General features: G+C 35.1%; 1 non-coding gene across 1 annotated transcript; it reads right to left on the reverse strand.

Annotated features, from left to right (window-relative positions):
- Positions 1–5,224: 5,224 nt before the first annotated feature.
- Positions 5,225–5,306, reverse strand: trnas-cga (transfer RNA serine (anticodon CGA)). Its single transcript has one exon. It is a non-coding gene; the product is annotated as a tRNA-Ser (tRNA).
- Between the last annotated feature and the right edge of the window lie 1,107 nt (positions 5,307–6,413).

The raw sequence follows: 6,413 nt of genomic DNA on the forward strand, positions 1-6,413 counted from the left end.
TTTTTTATGTGGTTCAAGATATTCATGTTTGTGTTTTTCATGTTCCGATCACAGTGATCTTCGCAAAAACATCTGATTATGCAAAAACAGAAATATAGAGTAATTACTTTGAATATTAATGGGTTACTAAATCCGATTAAAAGAAGCAAACCTGTGGCTAAAATTAAAAGAGAAAACCAACAGATAATCTTCTGGCAAGAGACGCATCTTTCTGGTACAGAACATAGGAAATCAGAAACAATGGGATTTAGTTTTTTTTTTTCCCTCAAATAATATTGGTCGTAAACGAGGAGTAATGACATTAATCTCAAATAAAATCAACTTCCAATTAATTTCTAAGATTACTGATAAAGAAAGGCGATATAACCTAATTAAAGAAACTATCGACCAATACAAAGTTACATTAGTTATAGACCACCTGAAAAAGACAAAGCATTTTTCAAAAAAATATTAAGTGTTATAGCCAAGGAGACATCAGGTACGTTGATCTGTGGGGGAGACTGGAATGTACAACTTCAGCCTAAATTGGACTCATCTTCTAATAAGCAAATTAGTCAAGAAACTAGACAAATAAGATATTTGATGAAATAATTAGGCTCGATAGATGTATGAAGAGACATATTTCCTCTTAAAAAAGGAATATACTTTCTTCTCTTCTGCCCACATGTCTCATTCTAGAATTGTTTTTTTTTTGTTTTTTTATGTTTGGGTCAGATCAACATAAAATAAAAGACTAAAATTGGAACAAGGGACATCTCAGACCATGCAGGAGTATGTTTAAGAGTGTACCTGGACAATAAACCAAGTAAGACATTTTGGCAATTTAAACAATCATTTGAATGATTTAACGTGTGTAGAATATGTTTAAAAAGAACTATTAGAATATTTAAAACATAATAATAATAATGCAGAGGTGTCACCTAGTATCGATGGGACGCAGCTAAAGCTGTTATGCATGGTAAACTTATAATGTGGGGATCAAGAAAAAAATGGAATTGCATAAATAATCTAAATATACAACTTGAAGATTTAGAGACTAAATATGGTAAATATCCAGATATTTTTAATAATATCAAAGAAGTTAAAGTGGAACTCAATAAAATATTTGAGGGCGTGTCGGAATCCATACTTGCTAATTTAAGGATGGGAAAATCCGTTTTTGCGCCATGGCGCATGGTCTAAAAGGGTTGATTTTATTTTCTTAATGAGTTATAGGTGTGTTTTGAGAATAAACCAATCAGCGACTCATCTCCCATTACCTTTAAGAGCCAGTTGCGTCGCGTCATGAGCGCATTTGCTATTTACATAACGTAAAGTAAGTTCACTTTCGCTTTTGCTCTCGTGGATAGGGAAACCTTTACGCTCAGACATCAATTAGCCTATAAATAATTCATTTTGTTTGTTAAGCGCAAAAATTTGTTTTAAAACTATTTCTAAATTCAGTTCTAATTTCCAGCAAACGAATAAATTAACATTGATAATCAAGTGTGTTCAAAAAACTGAGTTATTTCCAAATACACCTGCTGTGCCCCATACGACCTAAAACCTGACAGGTGGACAAATCTAAGCTTGTTTTTAATCAAACAAATATAAATATGGATATAATAAATAATACTGCTAATAATAATAACATTATACAAAAGCAAATTAAATGAACTGAAAAAGCCTCTCGAGATGAAGAAAGTATGAAGGCAGTGGTTTTTAAAATATATGTAGGCTAGAAATTAATATGTTTTGTAATAATTTAATCATTTATATTTATATCCTATATATATATATATATATATATATATATATATATATATATATATATATATATATCCTTAATATCTTTTTCATATGTAATGATATTTGCGTATTGGTCTGCATCTTGTGTGTAGTGTGTAAGCCAGGCACACTTTGCGCCAAACAATAGACCAACTTTGTTCTGATCTAAAGAACAGACTATTTACAGTTTCTCCAAATAGCAACGCGCCAAAACACGCCTGCTTTTTTAGACCAGAATGCCTATAGGCGCACATACGAGCGCAAATGCATTTGCTATTTAAACAGTGTGGCGCAATGCCTCAAAATGACCCTTGCGCCGAGGTGAAAGTAGCAAATAGCAATTGCTTGGCGTCTTGTGCCACATTACGCCGGGAGTATGATAGGGCCCTATGCATCTATATTAGCTAAACGATTATAGGATATTCTTTCAGACCTAATAGATACTTATCAAACAGGTTTTATAAAACAAAGACAAACATATGATAATATATGGCGAGCCCTTCACGTATTAGATTATATAGCTCAAAACAAGATTAGCACTCTTCTGAGTAGCCTAGACGCAGAAGAAGCTTTCGATGAGTTGGGATTTTTTATATTTAGTTCTGCAACGATTTGGATTTGAGAATGACACTAAACATTTTTTAAATCTTTATATTAAACTCCTACAGCTAGAATTAAAATAACTGTGGATATTTTCAGAACATATTATATTAGAGGATGTCGACAAGGGTGCCCATTAAGTCCTTCCTTATTTGCATTATTTGTTATACCATTGGCACAACTAATCAGAGATTATGCAGAAATAAGGGGAGTGAAAATTAAAGATGTAGAACATAAAATTTGTTTATATGCTGATGATGTGTTTCTGTTTCTTACATACCCAGAATTTAGTTCACCTAAGGTGATGCATTCTCTTGACAAATTTGGATTACATTCAGGATATAGATTCAATTTACTTAAAACACAAACTCTTTAATGCAACTATAACCCAGATGATAAAATACACAAGGATTATGCATTTAAATGGATCATACCTTCTATCAGATATCTTGGGAGTTCAAATCTCTGCAGACCTATCAGATATCTATAAAAATAAATGACTTTCCCATTACAGAAACTATAATAAAGGATTTGAACAGATGGCCCCTTCTATCTTTAGATCTATATAATCGAATAGAGATAATAAAGATGAATATATTACCATGCCCACTTTTTCTCTTTAAAGCTTTACCAGTGGAGAAACCAAAAAGCCAATTTGATGAATGGAAAAAACTAGTGTCTCGCTTCATTTGGAACGGAAAACATCATTAGATGTTTGTTGTAAGGCAGCACAGCTTAGACACATAGTTTGTTGGTGCAATGACAAATACTGTGCAAAGTGGAAAGAATTTGAACAATTACTAATCCACTTACCTCTCCAATAATTATTAGGAGATAGAAACTTCTAACATACAGAATTGCATAAACTAACTTCCCTGACAAAGAGCTCTTTAGAAATTTGGTACAAAGAATTAAAGAATCCTAAATGTGAAAAACAAGCTAAGATATTAAGAGGGGTTGAACATGATATTCAATTTAAACCAGCAAAACTAGATCTAAGATTTAAACAATGGAGTTTGTAGGCCATAACATCCTTCTGTCTCAACACTACTGATAATGAATTAGAAAGTTTTCAACAACTTTCCAATATATATAACTTAGATAAACAAGACTTTTTCCATTACCTTCACGTTAGACACTACTTCAATAAAAGCATAAGAGATTCTGAAGACATAAAAACAACAGTAGTGCAGGTATTTATAGATGCTTACAAAAAGAAGGTTAATAAAAAAACTAGTATCAAGACTTTATTCCTGTCTGACATTAACAAAGAAACACTCAATAATGTATACAAAACATAAACGGGAAAGGGTAGCCAAATTAATACTAACAAATGAGGAATGATTGACTCTTTGGGAAACACAAATGATCACAATTAATTCCGATTAATGGAGGGGATTTATTTGGAGAAATGTTATCAGGTTTTTTATTTCACGTAAAATAAAATACTTTCAAAGGGGAGATCAAAAAATGGTGAATGCTGGAGAAAATGTGAAATTGTATTGGCAGACCATTTCCACATATTTAGGGACTGTAATATTATACACAAGATTTAAATAAAGAGAAAAATGTAATAATGAGATTGAATCTGGTATTTAATTTTAAAACTATGTACCTGGGAATTTACTCTGCAGAAATACCATAAAATGATGTGTATCTTCTTAACACACTACTAACAACTAGCAAAAATGCCATTACAAAAAAAATTGCTAAAGGAAGATCCTCCATCTGTAGGCGAATGATATGATATTGTTAAAGAGGTGTATGACATGGAAGTACTGACATTTAACTTGAGACAACAAGCCTATAAAATTTCTGCATACTGGGTTGAGAATGGTTAAGAAGAACCTTCTTGCTTTAAGCGGGGAGTCCCCAACAGGTTTCCATCGCCTAAACAACTCAGCTACGACTACATGTACTGCCATGTCCTCATGGCTAGTACACGTGTTGTGCATCCTGATGAAACTTTCGGCAAGCGATTGCTCAACCGCAAAAGCTGTGGCTCCACAAAAAGGGTCTTATAAGGGTCCAAATGGGGACTTGAACCCTGTTCCCTTAGATTGAAAGTTTGATGCTCTACTGACTGAGCCATCCGGGCTCCACGGCAATGTTTTAAGTAGACAAGGTTTAGAGTTGTGGTCGGCGCAGACCTTTACGGTACACAAAAATTTATCGTGACGTGGGGTTTAGGCTTGTGGTTGTTGTAGATGTTGCTACAACACAACAGGATACTGTGAGGTTGGGTTAATGGTTGTTGTAGGTGTAGACATCAGTAAAACAAAATAGTTTTACTCCATGTCATGTAGGAGACATTAAATGGATCAATAGCAACTGCAGAAGGGGTTACTGTTGTTGTGGCAATGAATGGAGACTTAACAATTGAAAAGATTCCTTCCATGCCTTAGAAGCGTGACTTGATCAATGCTTATCTACACAGCATGCTGGCATCAAAGGTTCCTCGCTAGTCTTCCACACTTTAGGAAACATAAACATTCAGGACGTGCCATTAGCACAGCCTGCACTAAAAGGAGGCTGGAGATTTCGGATGGCAACACATAGTCCAACGCCAATATCACCTTGAAAAATCTGCTGTGACCCAGATTCAAACTGGAGTTGTTGTGGCCACAACGCAGAGTACTAACCATTATATGATCACGGCAAGCTATGGGACAACCACTGGACCTTCACTCTCTGTCAAATGTCTTTGAAAATGGAGGGCCTCCAGGGCAGTTAGGTACCATGGCTGCCGATTTATTTTTGTGGCTTTTGCCTACCATCACATCCCTTTTCACAAGAAACAATGGAGTTGTTAACAATCAAGGAAGGTCGCAAAGTAAAATACTGCGCACTGCCAGCACGTAGTCGGCAGGACTCGAACCTGCGCGGGGAGACCCCAATGGATTTCGAGTCCATCGCCTTAACCACTCGGCCACAACTACCTGTACTGCCATGTCCTCATGGCTAGCACACGTGTGGTATGGTGCATCCAGATGAAACTTTCGGCAATCAATAACTCAACCGCAAAAGCTGTGGCTCCACAAAAAGGGTCTTATATGCCCAAACTGGGACTTGAACCCTGGACCCTCAGATTAAAAGTCTGATGCTCTACCGACTCAGCCATCCAGGCTCCATGGCTAAGCTTTTTAAGTAGGCAAGGTTTAGGGTTGTGGTCGGTGCGGACCTTTAGGGTACACTAAAGTTTACCGTGAGATGGGGTTTTAAGCTTATGGTTGGTGTGGATGTTGCTAAAACACGACAGGTTACTTTGAGGTTGGGTTTATGGTTGTTGTAGGTGTAGACATCAGTGCAACACAATAGTTTGGACTCCATGTCATGTTGGAGACATTAAATAGATCAATAGCAACTGCAGAAGGTCTTTCTGTTGTTTTCTATAATTTCTTTCCATTCTTTTGGTCTATTTTTTTTTCAAGTTAGTAAATTGATTTTCAATAACTCTTGTCAAAGATAGAGAATAAATTGGAAAGGCACAGCGATGAAGGAAGGGTGATAAACTTTAAATCAATCAAGAAAATCAATATGCTTTCAAAGATGGTATACTAAAAATGTTTTATTCTTGCTTATCTAAACACGTGTTTGTTACACCCAAAGCAGAAGAGTACTGGAAAAGATTATATCCCAATATCTAAAAGAAGGAAATATGGCAAAATTTGAGAGCTTGGTGGAAAAGTCCAGTTTTAGAGAATTTTGATTACATTTTAAGACTAAACTGTTTATTAAGTGAAATTAGATTGTGTAAAATAGGTTTGGCAAATTGTCATTTTAGAATTATAAGGTTCTATCTGCGTTCTGAATGATTTTGTGATATTGAGCTTAAAAGTTTTTGCATTCCATATATCAAACATGTGTGTAGCATTTCTCTTTCATACATTGATCATTTGCATTTAGAGAACCCTTAAGGTCTCTGTCATGTCAGTTACTTTGCACTTGTGAATTGAAGTAAAAAACATTAGAAGTCATTTTCCGCTTGGAATTATGAGGTTCTATCTGCCAGATCATTCATTGAAGCTTTACTTTTCAAGAAATAC

Source organism: Danio rerio, chromosome 4 (assembly GCF_052040795.2).
Source record: "Danio rerio strain M-AB ecotype USA chromosome 4, GRCz13ab, whole genome shotgun sequence".
Classification (NCBI taxonomy): domain Eukaryota; kingdom Metazoa; phylum Chordata; class Actinopteri; order Cypriniformes; family Danionidae; genus Danio; species Danio rerio.